The 16,035-nt window shown below is 43.7% G+C and overlaps 1 long non-coding RNA gene across 2 annotated transcripts; it reads right to left on the reverse strand.

The window, feature by feature from the left end:
• Window positions 1-245: 245 nt before the first annotated feature.
• Window positions 246-14,841, reverse strand: LOC115343358. Of its 2 annotated transcripts, none has more exons than XR_003924091.2 (4): window positions 14,472-14,841; window positions 2,644-2,832; window positions 1,880-1,994; window positions 246-452 (listed from the first exon to the last, which is right to left on the reverse strand). It is a non-coding gene; the product is annotated as an uncharacterized LOC115343358 (long non-coding RNA). The 2 variants fall into 2 exon arrangements; XR_003924092.2 differs by lacking the exon at window positions 14,472-14,841 and adding an exon at window positions 13,879-13,992.
• Between the last annotated feature and the right edge of the window lie 1,194 nt (window positions 14,842-16,035).

The raw sequence follows: 16,035 nt of genomic DNA on the forward strand, positions 1-16,035 counted from the left end.
AAGCATATTGCCTCATTTAGCATTCCAAAATAAATTGAATCAGAACTTTTTTTTTTTTTTAAGTGCAAATGATGTTATTTATTGCTGTAACCCAACTATTTTTATATAATTTCAGAACTCTTACTGTGGACTTCCTATTGCTATTGGCACCACTAACATTATTACTCAGTGAATAAATATAACTCAGATTCCAGGAGCCATACTCAAAAATAGTTTTCAGAGGATGGGGAGAGTAAGTGCAAGTCTCCAGCTTTCACTCAAATTCTTAACAACTCAAACACAAGCTGTAAGCAGACAAGACAACATAATAGTGCTATTTACCAAATTCTGCACAGTTCTTTAGATTATGAGCCTTATGAAGACAGTATGCTTACCACACTTAGCCTGGTTTCATTGGAGGAGGTGTGACTGCTGCAGCAATGAAAGCAGATTCACTCTTCAAATTTCAGAAGCTGGGGAGGAAAAAAATTCACTGATGAGAGACAACAGTAACACAACTTTCTCCCCCTGCTCACTGTCTTTAGCACTTACCCAATACAACTCAGGGAAGACAATGCTTTTTCATGCCTCTGCTTGAGTCTTTATTAGAGGGTGAAGGTGAACAACTTTTTATAAAGATTAAATAACACATCAACAATGCAGGTAGTAGTTCAAAAATTCTATAGCCCATGCAGTGATATGCTGAGGTAGAAATACTTTGCTTCAGCCTATTAGCTTTGATTTTACCTATATTTTGCTGAGAACTGTACAACTTCTTCTCTGCCTACCCTGACCAACTTTGTTTTGTTGCTGGAGTTGCTACTGAAGAAATGTAAAATAAAGATTATTGACATAAGAGTTATTTCACAGTAATTCTGGAGAAGTGCAATAAATTTATTCCACCCACACTCTTCCTGTGCCCTTGCTTGCAAAACCATTAATTATGTGCAGGAATAGAAAATGACTGTAGATGACAGAAATGAGTAATTCTCCGACTTAGACATGTGCCTCTTGGAGTGGCAGAACAGCCCTCAAGACTGTTCTTACATCACACAATTCTGATGTTGGAGGTAAAACTTGGACAACCCCCTGGAACGCTGGTTGTCACTGCAGGTGAAACCCAGACTTACACTGCATTTCTCTGACCCGGACCCTGAGATAATTATGTCTGAGATAGTCTAATTTTCAAAAAGTCATTTAAGAGTGAGAAATCAAGATGCTAAGTTACTTAAACTTAGAAAAAAAGCACATCTTGTAAAATAAAATCCAGGCGTCTTGCTTACACATCAGATAACCGGCAGGGCTGATATTTAAATGCTTCTGTGCGATTGTAGCACCTCACAGTACGTGTCACCTACCGAAGCTATACAATGCCAGAGTCAAGTCAAACAATACACTTCCAAAAAACCAGCACTTTAGGTATCAATATAATTTTATAGGGGAAAAATGCACCCTAACATTTCTAACACTTATCCAGACCCATGTGTTCTGCTGTCACTAAAATGAGACAGATTTGTGACTGCATTACATAAGCAAGTTTTTACTGTGCAAGATATGCAGAAGAACACAGATGGCGATGCTAGAAGCAATTCTGGACAAGCAGAACTACAACAGTCCTTTCTGTTCTGACCTAAGTCCACAGCTGTGGCTGCAAACTTCTGTTTTGCTGCCCTGCATCTGACAAAGCAAACAAAACACAGAGAATTACTATTTTGGATCATATTGGTTTAAGCTCTATGATGCACTCATCGCTAACAGGAATGTGACAAGGCCACTACGAGACCTCTTTGCTAAGGAAACATTATTACTGGTCAACAAGCTGGTAACGCAGAAGTAAAAAAAATACAGGGAACATCTGCATAATATGGCTCCTAAAAGAGGCAAACCCCACACCACTCACCAACAGATGATTTTTGTAACCAAATGTAATTCCTGGAGACAGTCCTCAGCTGGTAGCAGGATCTAGCACAGTACAGGTGGGATGAGAAGATAAGATGTCCGCCTGCTTGGTGTCTCTGGAAGAAGAGAAATTAATCGAAATCACAGAACAAACTGGAAAAAAAGTTCATTAACTTTTAGAAGCTTTACTCAAACCAGGGGTGAGGTTCTACATGTACTTATGTATCTTACTATGGTATGATCAGGCTGAAAACAGACTTCTTGTTATAGTCATTACTAGATCATAAACAATTCTGTTACCTACTTAAACTTAGCCATTTATAACTAAAGTCTAGGCAATGCAACAGGAAATACAAAATGAGTTATGCCTGAAATGAGGTAAACAGCATGCAAGATGTGACCAACATCTTTCGCTTCCTTCTGCTCCTGACTAGATTTCCAATAAATCAGCTAGATAATACTTACTAGCTGAACAGCTTGTCATGAATGCTGTTTACCAGAAAAGTGCAGTGCTTACATTTTTGTGGAGAGAATTTAAGTGGCTAAATGGTCCACATCTCAAAACAGAAAAATAATCATAACATTTCCCTATGACAAGGTGGTTTTGATCTATTTGCTATCCCATTTCCTAGACTGCATGCTGATTTTCAACATTTATCTATTTTCTCACCAATAGAATACTTACTTAGACTTTCTAGGATCCTAGGCCAACTATATGTATTTTTTAACAACTTCTTTTTCTCTGTAATACAGCTTAGTACTGACCTGTTTTCTACAGCGTGCAAACCACTAGGTGATGACTCCTCTAGGAATAACCTTGCTTGCTCTGCTTCTCTTCTGAGAAGAACGTGCCTCTCTTTGCTAATCACAATGATTTCACCTCTGGTACCTGACTCTCAAAAAGCAGGTTTGGAGGAGTATACTCTCTTCAGGTTACAGGCTGCTGCAAAGACACTAAAAAAAAAAAAAAAAAAAAAAAAAAACCAAACAAAAAACACCAAACAAAAAAATACATTTTAATTAAGTCAACAGTTGCTCAAAATCCACTTACTTACACAACTTGGTTTCTTACAAAGAGTAACACTTTGTGTGTGTATGCTTATATACTTTTTTAATATATACACCACCACCACCCCCCAAATGTATGTATATACATCCATACTCATACTTTTTTTTTTTTTTAACTTATGTTGAAAAGTTATGGCCATACTCCAAACTCCTCTATTCTTAAAAGTAGGGTTCTTACAAAGAAGGAACACATAGTCTTATTTTTTTGGGGGGGGGCGAGGGGGGAATCAAAACTGGGCCCAGAGCTTTGGATTTCAGTCTGGACTTGTGTAAAATTCAGGCTTGATAGCAGGCTCTTAATCAGTACACATTATGATGCTTAGTTTTATCAAATGTAGGGCTAGGACCAAAACACTTCCAATTCCCCACTTGTATTATTGGTTCAGCTTTATTACAGCCTACTGGTAGTTGGCCCAATGCTCCAACAGCCTTAAAAAAAGCAATCAATCAGGACAGGGTAAAGCCATCTGCCTCAGTAATACCATACTGTTTCATTAACAGAGGGAACAGATCAGTTTGACTGAACCGTATGCTTTTCATAGCTCTCTATCGGCAGATTTTTCTGAAGTGGGAGAATGTGAGGAAAAAAACAGCACCAGATGTGTACATAAGGCTGGGTCCTCGCACTGTGACTGGCTTTGCACGTGTCTCATGGTTGTAAGAAAAAGACTGCAGTGTTAATCATATGAAAGCAGGCTTGCCAAAAAGAATAACAAAGGTTACTCATTAACCACTGACAAACACTGGGAAAAAAAATTTTTTTTGCTATTTTCCTCAGTAGAACTACAGCATATTCTAGTATAGAAATAAAAATAATCTTGGAGCAAACTGCAGTTACATAAGAGATGCATGCCTACTGCATTATATCAATTCTATTAATGGCCTGTTATACAGTTCTGTTGCCTCGATGCAGTCAGACTCCAGTATCACAAGGGTTTTTTGTCGGGTGTCCCTCCCCCGCTGTAGCTGACACACTATTGCCCAAGCAATATGCCCAGCACAAAGAGTTCTCTTGGTGGATAAGAATAACCTCGCACCTCAGTCCTACTCTGGTCTGACTCAAAGGACTAAAAGGCCATGAGAGAAGTAAACAGCTTTCATGTGCATTTACAAATTGGATAAATGGATGGGTCACCCAAAGGTCAAGGATTGTGTATGGGAGCTACAGAACAATTGTTTCTGCACACTGAAAATGCCAGCAAAAAAAGTCCCCTGGATGCTGCAGCTGTAGAGAAATTTTAACAAATAAAGAGAAATCTATCATACCAACTATCCCTCAACCTTCCAGACACAGCAACAGCAAACATTTGCTTTGACCTGGGAGGTGATTCACCATTCCTAATGACTGTTGCTTCAAGGTCCCTGGCGAACAATCGACAACCAGCAGTACAAACCACTGGGTATCAAAATAATGATGTGGCAAAAAATTTGTGCCTGCATACAGTTTGGGGCAGGGGGAGCAAACCACCACTTGGAGGACCAGACTCCCCTCCCAGCCTTATTTTGGTAGGATCAAGCCCCTGACACAGCAACTCTAATACCAGGGAGAACACCACCAGTGATGTTTTCCTTTCCCTCTGCCACTGTGCAATTCTAGGCCCTTTGAATATTCCTTTGTGGGTCAATAAATTTTTCAGGATTTCTTTTAATCTCAAAGTATGAAGGGAATAGTATTTGAAGTAAACGTCCCAGAAATGTGAAGACTGTATTTAGCACTACCTTCTGTGCTAGAATACATCTTTATTTGTGGTATAACAGCAGTTGCACTATGAGTCTTCAGAGAATTATGCAGAGACAGCATCCTTGCACCCTGAGTTCATACAGGGGTATGCAGAACACAAGAACACAATACTGTATATAAATGGATAGAATTATTCTTTCTGACTTAGCTCAGTATAAAGCTGATCTCCAATCATGCTATTTACTTGCTACCTGTATTAGTTTCCTCTAATGCTTCTTAAGGGCCTCTCTAATCTGTACCAGCCTCAGTATGCAATAGTATGTCAACTTGAAATTTCACCACATTGTTAGTTTTGTGGCAAGAGAATCTGTTACTCACAGTGCTCACTCTTGGGTCCTGTAGCATGACACACTAGTTACTACTTGAACATTTTGCTTCACTGACACTAATTCCAACTGCTGATCCTAGCCATTAAAAAAACCCAACTTTTTAAACCAAACCAATACCCACCTGGAGAAACTGTCTGCTGATAAAACGTTGTGAGCAAAAATAAACAGCTGCCAAGTTCATAATCACACCAAGATCACAGCAAGAGCTGACATTCATAAGCAGGTTTAAGGGCTAACTCCCCAGCTTTGAGCTTCCTGATTTCAAATGACAAACCCACATAACACACAGACCTTCACCCACCTTTCTTTCTTTACAGTAGCTACCTTTTTGCCCTCTCCTTCGAGCACACACCAGAGGGAAGCTGACGTGCAGAAGAACATGTATTTATACACCCAAAACCCAGAATGCATCACAGGACATACAGAGATTCCCACAGCCCTGGATGCACTCAGAATTAGAGCATCTGTTGTCAAAGCAGAGGTTACATGCCTATCTGAAATACTAACCATCAAAGACAGGCAGCTTATCACTGCATGTGTGCCTGAGCCTTAGCTGTATACTCACCCAAAGATTACGGTATTACTGCAGGATCTATTTGCTGTGGATTCCTGTGGAAGTCTGAAATAACCCCCATACCGCTCAAGAATCCACTTTCGCACCCTGCACACACAAGCAAGCCTTCTAGACTCACATTGGTAATTGGACTGCTATGGAGAGAAAGCAGGTTTCTCTGCATCTTTCACGCACAAATGCTGAAATATGAGCAATTATTTGCAACAGAAACCATGCCACTGACTGACTGATGATCAACGCAAGCACAGCACAGTGCCTGCATGTTCCACAGAACAAGCATCTGCACCCTTCCTGGGTTGCATTCAGCAACACCTCTTCCCACTACCTGCACTGAACAAGTAGTAGCAAGCAACAGGTTTCCACTGCAAATGAGACACCCAGAAGAGCCTCAGCACTTGCTCTCAGAGAGACAAGCAAAGAGGAGGTATTTCTGGAGGTCTGGCTCCTATTCAGAAGAGAAATGTTTCCCTTGGCTTGTGAAAGTTGCTCAGACTGAGAGCAGTAACAGGCTGAAGAAGCCAGCTTTCCAATTCCCTGTTCCATTACTCTTTTTGATTGGCACTTTAATGAGGGCGCTAGGGGTCGACCCCCTGCCAGGGGGCCGGTTCATGCCCCGTTTATCTCACAGTCCATGTAAGACTAAAATAACACGCCAGGCTGAGTTTCACTGGCTTGTGATCCAACAGCCCACCATGATGGATTGAGTGACTGCAGCAAGTTGGCAGCTAAAGTGTGTTGTAACAGTATCTTTCTGTCAGCACAACACAATGGATTTGCTGATTCCCGGGTTTTCCCAGTGTTCACCGTTACCATCGGCTCAGAATTTTCTAAAGTTCATTTTCCAGCGGGCTGCAAAGTGATAATAAATAACATACCAAAGGTTACGCCAAGCTTTTCTTCCCCTCAACTGTCCTACTGCTGACAAAGTAGGGGCTGTGGTGCCAGCTTTACTACACGCACAAGAACAGCCATAAATCCACTTGCTTTTCCAGAAAGGAAGAAAGGGGGCAGCTATATTGCTCTTTTTGTGTGAGCTCATTCTGCTAGGCCAACACTTGCTACACAGGACTTTTCACCCCTGAACAGAACAGTGAATACAATCCAACACACGAGGAGGTTGCTATGTGAAGCAGCTCTCTCCAGAAGAGCTCTCAGCTTATTTGGAGGCTAAGTTCACAGACTGCAGAAACATGGCTAACAAGCCACAGTCCTTATGATTTGCATGGCTTAGAACCATCAAAATAATCTGTAAGTGAGCTAGAAAATCCAGGAATCCTGTGCAAGGGATGGATTATGCTTTAGATCCCTTTCTTTAATATTATAAAATGTCCTCATATCTCCTCTGTAGGAAAACCCCCAACAAGTGGGGGTTTTTCCTTTAAAAAATCGGAGTACTAGGAAATTGACTGTTTTTATTAGTCATCTGAAGAGGGCCTCTATGTCCTCTTACTAAGACCTTGTCTCTGTGCCCCGTTTCCTCAATATCCTTTTCATTCTCCTTGCCACTGTCTGTGAAATGAACAACTCGCCTCAAATACTGGAGAGAACGTTCTTATTTTCAGTTGTTGCCATCCCAACCCCTCCCAGCAAGAGTGAACAAATGAGCTCCACAACAGAAGTGGCTTTTCACTTTCTGTATAAGGATTTTTGACAGCACAAATTTCAACAAGCTAACAACTCTCCCACCCCTCAAAGTCAGATTAACACCCTGCCCCCTAGGGCTAATAAACAGGAAGGGTGAATGCTGTTTTCCTTGCTTAGGGGAGAACTCTGTAGATCTATACAACTGTATGTCTACGTTTTTCAGTTTCTTTTAGGCCTTGCACAAGGCAGTCTAACAAAGCCAAAAACACCTCTAAAATCAACTTCAGAACTTCAGCCACCCTAACGTTGATGTGTTCTGAAATATTTCATTGTGGGCATCCAGAACTGATCTTTTCCAGAACTCACCCTTTTCCATCTCTGGGACTCTAGATCCATCTGACTCTGGGCAAAGTCAAGTGTATTCCTGCCAACAGAAGAAATTACTAAGAGAGAGAATGAGCAAGGAAGGTACAAGAAATGAGAATACAGACGTGGAAGGGACTCAGACAGGCAAGATCAAGGAAGAATGCATAGGGATATGAAAAGAGAAGAGCGTGATGGAAAAAAGGGGCCAGACTGAGGAGCTGCTGGAAGAAAATACAGCTGCTCTCAACAGCAGCTTACTGTTTACACTGACAATACAAATCACTGCACAATACAGATTTTAATTCACGGTGCTGGAGAAACAAGCCTCATGAGTTGAAGATTTTTATTTGTGAAAGAGAAGAAACAATCATAACTACAAACCGGAACAGCAGCAGCACATGGGGTCGCTACTGGTGCAAGTCTTTGCTAGCACGAAGCATGTAATTAGCGTAATTCTTTGCACAACTCCTCTAGAGAATCCAGTTTGTAGTTCTGTGCACCCCAACACTGTAGCCTGCAGGTACCTTACTCATCTAGCTTTGAACTAGCTACCTCAGAGACTGCCAACACCACCGCCACAGCAGAGCAAAGTAGATGATGTGCTGTGAACATGGTTTGAAGCTTTATTGAAGCTGCCAGTAGTCAATCTACCTTGCCAGTTCAATTCCAGCTCGTATCTGCCTACACAAGTTGCTGCAGCCAAGCCCTGAATGTTCCTCTGGGGAGAGCTAGATACTTACACCTTAGCACAGTAACACAGAAGAGGGTATACTGAGCCTACAGCCAGAAAGCCTGGGAATTATTAGGAAAAACGAGTGGGTGTGGAAGCTCAAGGGACCAGTGGGAGGATGCGGGAAATCAGTAACACTGATCTGAATAACTGGTAACAATTATTAGATCTTTTTTGGTATGAATCATCTCTCAGAGACTCATCATTTAAATGATGTCACTCCATGGGCAGTAAAAAATACAGTAGAAGAAACAAGCCTGCCATGACACAAGGGTTTCGAGCCACAAGGTGAATGGCCAAACAGGTCTGGGAAACTTCACCAACACATGTAAAAGGAAGCAACTTCTGTGGAGAATATACACTTTAACTGACAGACCAGACAAGCCAATTTGTCTTCAGGACAATTATGATGTTACTTAGAGCTCTGCTGAAACTGCTTCAACTGATGAAACAGGAGTGGTCTCACGTGTCTGATGACCACTGAATTTGTCCTTGGTCCACCCCCTCCCCAGTGGTGATATCTGCATTTTAAACTACAGGTTGCAAAATTAGCCAGCCAGAACCATCCCAAGGGAACAAAACAAAACCAGAACAACAAAACAAAACCCTGAAACAAGCAAACAAAAAAAAGTGAGTTTGAACAGAATCCATTCTCTGACTGGGCTTACCAAACCTACAAAAATGCTCCCGTCGTTGCAGGGGAAGGGGCAGCAGAGAGCAGTGCTGCCTTATGCAGATTTCAACTACTTCTTTTATCTTTTTAAACAACTGCATGAAAAGAAAAAACTGTTTGATAAACAAGTAGTAGCATCAGCAACAGGCAGGCTCAGGAACTCAACAGCAACCACGCTACAGTTCATACTCCCTTTCTCCACACGTTCTTCTAACACACCCCTTGCTTTTCCCAATCTAAAGAACCATGGCTCTTTTCTGTCAATAGAAATACCGAGCTGCTGCATCTAATCCACATTTGTTTCTCACCTGCTTGCCAAAATACTGGAATGTTAAGAAAGCAAAATTACATTCTCATCCTCTGGTACAAGAGGTGCGAGCAAACCGCAAATGGTAGCAGTAAGCTCTACAGTAGGCATGGCCTGCCTTTCCCATACTCACCCCCACAGTTTTTTTGTAACCAAGAGTGGCACCACTGGGATAGCTGAAGCCAGCTGCTCTACTGCAACACAGGGCTGACCCAAATGCACATGTGGACAATGTGGTCATGTCGGTCTGAGCTCCTGTCCTTCCTCAGCACCCAGGAATTTGGGATACCAAGGGAGATGCTGTCAGTACTACTTCACAGCCAACCATAAACCTGGCAGTGGCTGAGGAGCCGTATGTGAACTGACATTTTACATGTTGTCCGAGAAGAACTTGACCTCCTTCCCAGATCCAAAATGGGGGATGGAAATCATCATTCTGCATTGAGCAGAGCAAGAGGCAAAACTGAAAATATTCACTGCTCCAGGAAGGCTCACAGGTTCCTGAAGTCAGAGATTATCTCTAGGTTTATACAATGCTCTTTCCATTTTAGACACAGAGCTCCCAGTATTTACCATCTGAAAGTGTGCTACCAGCAAAAATTTCTTAAAGGGGAGTCTGCAAGGACCCCTGTTTCATGGAATTTAGGCACACACAGAGATAAATACAGGACTTAACTCCTGGAAAGACTGTCTATTAGATAGCTTCTATTGGTTTCAGACCTTCCTTACCTACGATGAGTAAAAAGGAAAAAGGAACATCAGAACAGAACTCCGCTCTTCTGTGAGAACAGTAATTTTCAGCTTAAAAACTAGGTTGAAATGCTTTACCAGGTATTACTCTCCAACTAACCTGCCACACCACAAAACAGAAAAATGGTCTAAGAAAGCATATCAAAAACTTCAGCCTCACCACTACACACTGATTGTGGTGGAGCAACTACTTAAAAAACAGTAACTTTAATTTGCTTGGAGCCTTCTTGGGAGAGGAGAGAGGGAGAGGAAGCAGTAGGGATTTAGGAAAGGGTCAACAGAACAAATTCAGGTCTTGGTTCCATACCACGTCTCTGGAGCAAAGCCCATTACATAGAGGTGATGTCAGTAAAAGCCCAAGTACGCCATGTCTAGTTATCAATATATGTTATTAACTAAGAAAAATATTAAGCTTAATGGTTAGCATAATGCTATGTTTTTACAACATCTGTCAGCAATTATTTGTATTTACTTGCACTGCAAATGGAGAAGAAAACTTGGAGAAATATAAACACCAGAATTCACTGAATTCCCACCAGTCTTGCATTTTCCCACAAAGAATTCCTAATCATCCCTGTTTAGACACTGCCATTTGTTCTCACCCTGTCCAGTATGGAATTTCTTCCCAATCCTCTATGACCAGACATTATTGGTCCTTGTTCTACACTGGAACAAATAATGACTAACCCCTCTGCAATTAGTGGTGTTAACTTCAGTGCTCTTAAGACAGCAATTAGAACTATCATATTTCTTGGACTCAAAACAACAAATCAAACCCCCTTCAGTTCCTGCTCTCCCGTTGGCCATGCTTTTACACTGCAGCAAAAAAAGGAGGCAGGGAGAGCAAGGGTTGTGCTCTACTTGAGTTTACTCCACCTGTGCAATGCAGGGTGAGGAACAGGTTAGCTGGGTGAAAAGTTCACTGCAAGCTGAGCTGTCTGTTTCTCTTGCTTAATTTATCCGATATTTGGCTAACCTTGCTCTGAACCCAGCCCCCAAGACCCCCTTCCTCTCATCCCTCCCCAGTGGGTTCATGTCAGCCAAAGACACCGCCTCTTATTCCCTTCTCCCTGACCCTGCTGAATGGAGCGGGGGCTGGGACAGAGGGCCAAGCACAGAGAGCCCTTGCACTGGAGAGATAATAATTATTTATGCTCTAAACTTCAACAGACCTCATCCTCAGGAGCAAACAGAAAAGTTCTATAGTCAGCAACATTGCCTGATACTGTGTTAAAGCTTATCAGTTTTTCCAAGGCTGGATGGCACCCACCCTGCGCCCCCACCTCCTCTGCACCCTGTTGCTCTTCCAAGGATGCAGCACTTCCTAAGGTAGCTTATAATGGATCCCTGATCCACTCTGGCAGCCCTTGCAAGGGGACTGTCATACAGTTCCTACTGCTTTCATGATCTCCAAGATACCGGTTGGCCCAGTATGTCCATTACCTCGTTTCTGCAGCTCAAGATCCTCAAAAGGAACACACCTGACATACTTAAAATACTGCAAAGAACAGAGCAGTAACAGAGCAAGCATAAGCAGGAAGAGCCTAGATGGTTCTTCTCCCCTCAAATGCCATGAACTCAGTGAAGGAAAGGCTGGGGTAGTGAGACATGCCACTGCTGCTCTTTGGAGAAAAGGATTCCCTGATCCATGGACCTTTATACATCCGTAAGCTACTTATACTGCAGAATACAGAAAAGGTTCTGCCGAGAAACTGGTGAGCAGTCTCCCTTTCAGTGATAGTCCACTGCAACTTTCTGACATATCCTCCCCATGTACCCAAACAAGCATGACAAGAACACCCTGAAGTTACCCCCACTGTGCAGGCAGTAGCAGGGCACCGGTTTCACCTCCTAGAAAACACATTCAATGCCACCTCTTGATTCAGCACGTCAGAGCTTCACATTAGGTGATGCAAACTACTGGAAAAACTGCCCAAGAACGCGGATTTCTGGCAAGCTTTCATTATTTTCCTGCTGTGCTCAGGACTGCCCCCAGCACTCTCTGGGGCAACACAAAGCGTATTTGATGGCCTTCTCAATGACTGGATACATCATCAGAAAACAGTGCACAAACCAAACCTGTTGTGCTTTCACTGCTCAACTTGAGCAGCCAGTACTCTCTTTCACGTTTAATCTTGGACTCCAAGAATCAACATGCTTTTTTATACCCACCTGCTGGCACCCTCTGCCTCTATGAGATGGTGAGTTAGGATGTGACTAGACTCTGCTAATTGAGAAGAATAAACGTTTCCTGTAAACCTTAACTTCATTATACTCTGTGACCCGACAAAAAAACTTATAGCTGTTCCACGGCTTTGATACACCTAAGCTGCTTTAGCTCCAGTAGAAAGTCTCACAAAGAGCTTATTATTATTAATAATCTGTATCATCACCGTGCCCCAAAACTCCATTACAGTATCACTGTACACACAGAGAACAAAGCTGCTGTCCCACTGATTTGGGGGGGGGGCCTGACACACAGCCTGACAGCTTTACAGTAAGTGGAAATTCCTTGTGGTCTAAGAATAATATTAAACTTGCTTCCCAGGATCACCAGATGACCTTGCCTTGACACCTGGCTTAATTTGTCTGGAAGCAGCGCAGACTGGAGTAGTTCTGATGTGGTCACTAATTTAGCGACACCATCCATTTCAAACCTCACCACTCCCACACCAAGGTAGCAAAAGACCAGTTTGCAACAAAGAGTCCTTGTTATTAAAGGAGTCCCAGGCCTTATCAAAGAACATGACCCAGCATCCCCCACCCAACCCCTGCATATTTTCAAGGCATGAAAATCGCTAAGAAGAGCCAAGCAAGGTTGTCAGAAAGACATCAAACTGCTACATAAGAAAACACAGGACACACACCAAACCCTTCGCCCACATTGCCTAACGCACCCAGTATCTGTATTTCTCAATAGCAGGACCAGCACAGATACTCACCATTGCATCAGGATAATTAAACTATTAAAATAACAGATAACAGTAACTTCCATACAAGGAGTTCTTTGTGCAAATTTTCAAAGCCTTTGTTAGAGATTTTAACACCTCTTCAAAACTGCTGAAGCTATTCAGAGACAGGTAAAAAGGCACAGGATCGATACAGCAGTTATCAAAGATGATGCATAAAATCAGTTCTTTGCTCCTTCCAACCACCACGCAGGAAAGAAAAAATACTTCAGAAGATACCATACCCGCATGGGAAAACTAAAGGCAAGCTGAACTGAAATGCAGCTCAGATCGTTTACATCTTGCAGTTTAAGAATCACCTCGTTTAAAAAAAGAAACTTGACGCAGCGATTTTCATCATTCTGACCTATCCCAAAAAAATCCAGTGTTTGTTAACAACAGAAAAGAGCTTGTGAAAACCCAGCCGTTCAGAGAGAAAAACAGCTTTCACTTTAGAAATGACAACATACAGAAGAACAATTAACAGGTCGAGCTTTAAAGGAAACCAATGTCCTCTTTTCAACGTATCCAACTTAAAGGCTTCTGCTGTTTGTGAAAAAACAAAAAAACCCAACACTTCCACCCCCTCCTCCCCCCAAAACCACAAATTATGTAAACATAAGAAGGCAGCAATCGGAAACTCAGCATTTCGGTATCTCTGGCAGGTTCTTTTGTTCCTGCCGATTCCATAAATCGGAGGAAATCTCTTTCCCCTCCGATCGCAGACAGATCTTCACAAACATAAATCCTCCACTTCCAGATACTTAGGGTTCAATGCACTTCCACTTGTTGCTTCTGTCAGGAACGCCTATCTGGATTAACTCTGACAGCAGGCCCTCATACTTAAGGGGCAGCCTAATTACCGAGAACTTTAGATACTATGCTTAAAGCAAAACGAAATTAAATTAAAGACAATGACACGAAAATCACCCCATCTGTGGACAATAGGCTTCCACCAGAAAACCGTTCCAGAGGAGAGGCGTAGGGCTCCGGGCCTGTCTCCACTCCATGGCTGGAGGGCATGTCGCGACTCAGGCGGGTCGCCAGCCTCACCTGCAGCTATCGCGGGCGATCACGGCGTATCGCGGTACTGATACTCCTTCACAAGCTGGTAACGAGCACTTAGCATTCACCCCTGGAGCGCGCCCCGCTCCCTCCCCGACAGCAAGGGCCGCTCTCTGCCTTCCAGCGAGGTTTATCCGCCGCCCGTTCACGCTCCTTTGTGCCCTCCACCTACACTCCCGGCAGCCGTCCTGCGCTTCTCCTCATCCCACCCTCCGCGGGGTCTCCGCACTCTCCTCCCCACCTCCCCTGCCAGGCTGCCGAAGGCGGCTCCGCGGCGCTCGGGCCTGCCGCCGCCCCACACCACGGCCCCGCGGGGCGACGAGGGCAAACAACCGCCGCCGCGGTTTTGGTTTGGGCCTTACGTTGGGGGTTGTTTGGGTTTTTGTTTGTTTGGTTTTTTTTTCCTACCGCCTCCCCCCTCAAAAAAAGCCCAAAACCTACCCACCCTTTCGACTCACCTCAGAGGGCGCCGCGCCTCGCCTCGCCTCGGCTCTCTGGAAGGTTCTGCGGCGCGCGAGCAGGTGCGGCTCGAGCCGCAGCGCCCCGCCCTCCAACGGCCGTTAAGGGCCGCGCGGAGCGGAGCGGAGCGGAGCGGAGCGCGCGGGGAAGGCGCGCACGGCACCCATACCCCTGACAGGACCCGCCTGGGGGAGGCTGCGAGCGCCAGCAGGCCCTGCGCGAACCCTGAGGGGCTTCGCTGGCAGGACAGTGCGGTGCCGAAGGGTGTTTTGACAGTGATCTCAGGCGTCGGCAGGAGATGGAGGGACGGGCACCGGGCAGCGGCCGCTCGGCGGGAGCGGGAGTCTGTCCCCCGGCGAGGCAACGTCCGAGGGCTGCGGCCAAGACCAACCGTCCCACAGGCGGGTTTGTTACCTACTGAGCAACCAAAATATTAAAAATTGCTAACATGTGGAATCTATTAGGACATTTAGAAGGAATTCACGTTCATTGTTTCACTTGAAATATAAAGGTTATAAAACTTAACGGCCACATGACAAGGAAACTATATGAAACACTCGGAGATTTACAGAGCAACTGTTATGCTCTTTAGGCATGTGGGCTGAAAATTGCTTTACAATAGGCAACGCAACCTGTGGTTTGAGCGCTGAGGTTTTCTGGCAGTTTTCTTTTTTTCTTTTTTTTGACCTTGCAGACTGGTATTCAGTTACCACAGCAGCTCCAAAGTAAAACAGAAACACAGCTTGTATCTTCTTTCAAGTATTTATTTCTTTTGTCCTGTTAACATCAAATAATGAAAGGAATTGTAAGGATTTTGAAGGGAGGATAAAAAGAATGAAAGCAGGAGAAAGGAAAAAAAAACACAACATAATGGCTTAATTTCTCACAGCATGTGCAGCGCAAATGAACAGTAAACACATACCACAGAAAAATGCAAACAAAGGCTACGTTTGCTAAAAGTTCCAAGAAAAAAACCCATCGTGAGTGCCCCCAAGCAAACATTTCAGCGATTAAATCCTCAGAGCCTTTGCATTTCTAGGCCAATTTAGCACAGCAGATATCTTCCCCCTTCCCCCAAAACACACCTCGGCAAGCTAGCAGGGAGGAGCCAAAGGGCCAGGTTTTCAAGCCTTGTTTTGTTTTAAGGCATGGAAATGTTGCAATTGTGGCATTCCGAGGAAGCTGTAATCTAATCTAACGGGTCAAGTACGAGTGTGAAAACCCGATTACAAATTTGCCACTAGGGTTTGTTAAGTAAGCAACAGTTCATGGGCAAACAGGGTATTTTGCTGTGCTTGTCAAATCTGGATCTTAGCAGTGGCAGCACTTGCCTCTGAACCCTAAGCCAGGAACTTACGATCTAGGCTGCTATCATGCAAAGGCTTTAGGGTGACCCTAAGGGTTATAGCATCAGTGCAATCGTATATTGTCTCATTCTGTGACACCGAGCAAGACTGTACAATTCTCTGTTTCACCCTTGCCCTATGTATATAATAGAAACTGAAATGCTCTGGTAGGGCAAGGTTTGCAAAGGTCTATGTCAAAATACTGCGCTGGCAGTTT

The sequence above is a fragment of the Aquila chrysaetos genome, chromosome 6 (assembly GCF_900496995.4).
Source record: "Aquila chrysaetos chrysaetos chromosome 6, bAquChr1.4, whole genome shotgun sequence".
NCBI classification, from domain to species: domain Eukaryota; kingdom Metazoa; phylum Chordata; class Aves; order Accipitriformes; family Accipitridae; genus Aquila; species Aquila chrysaetos.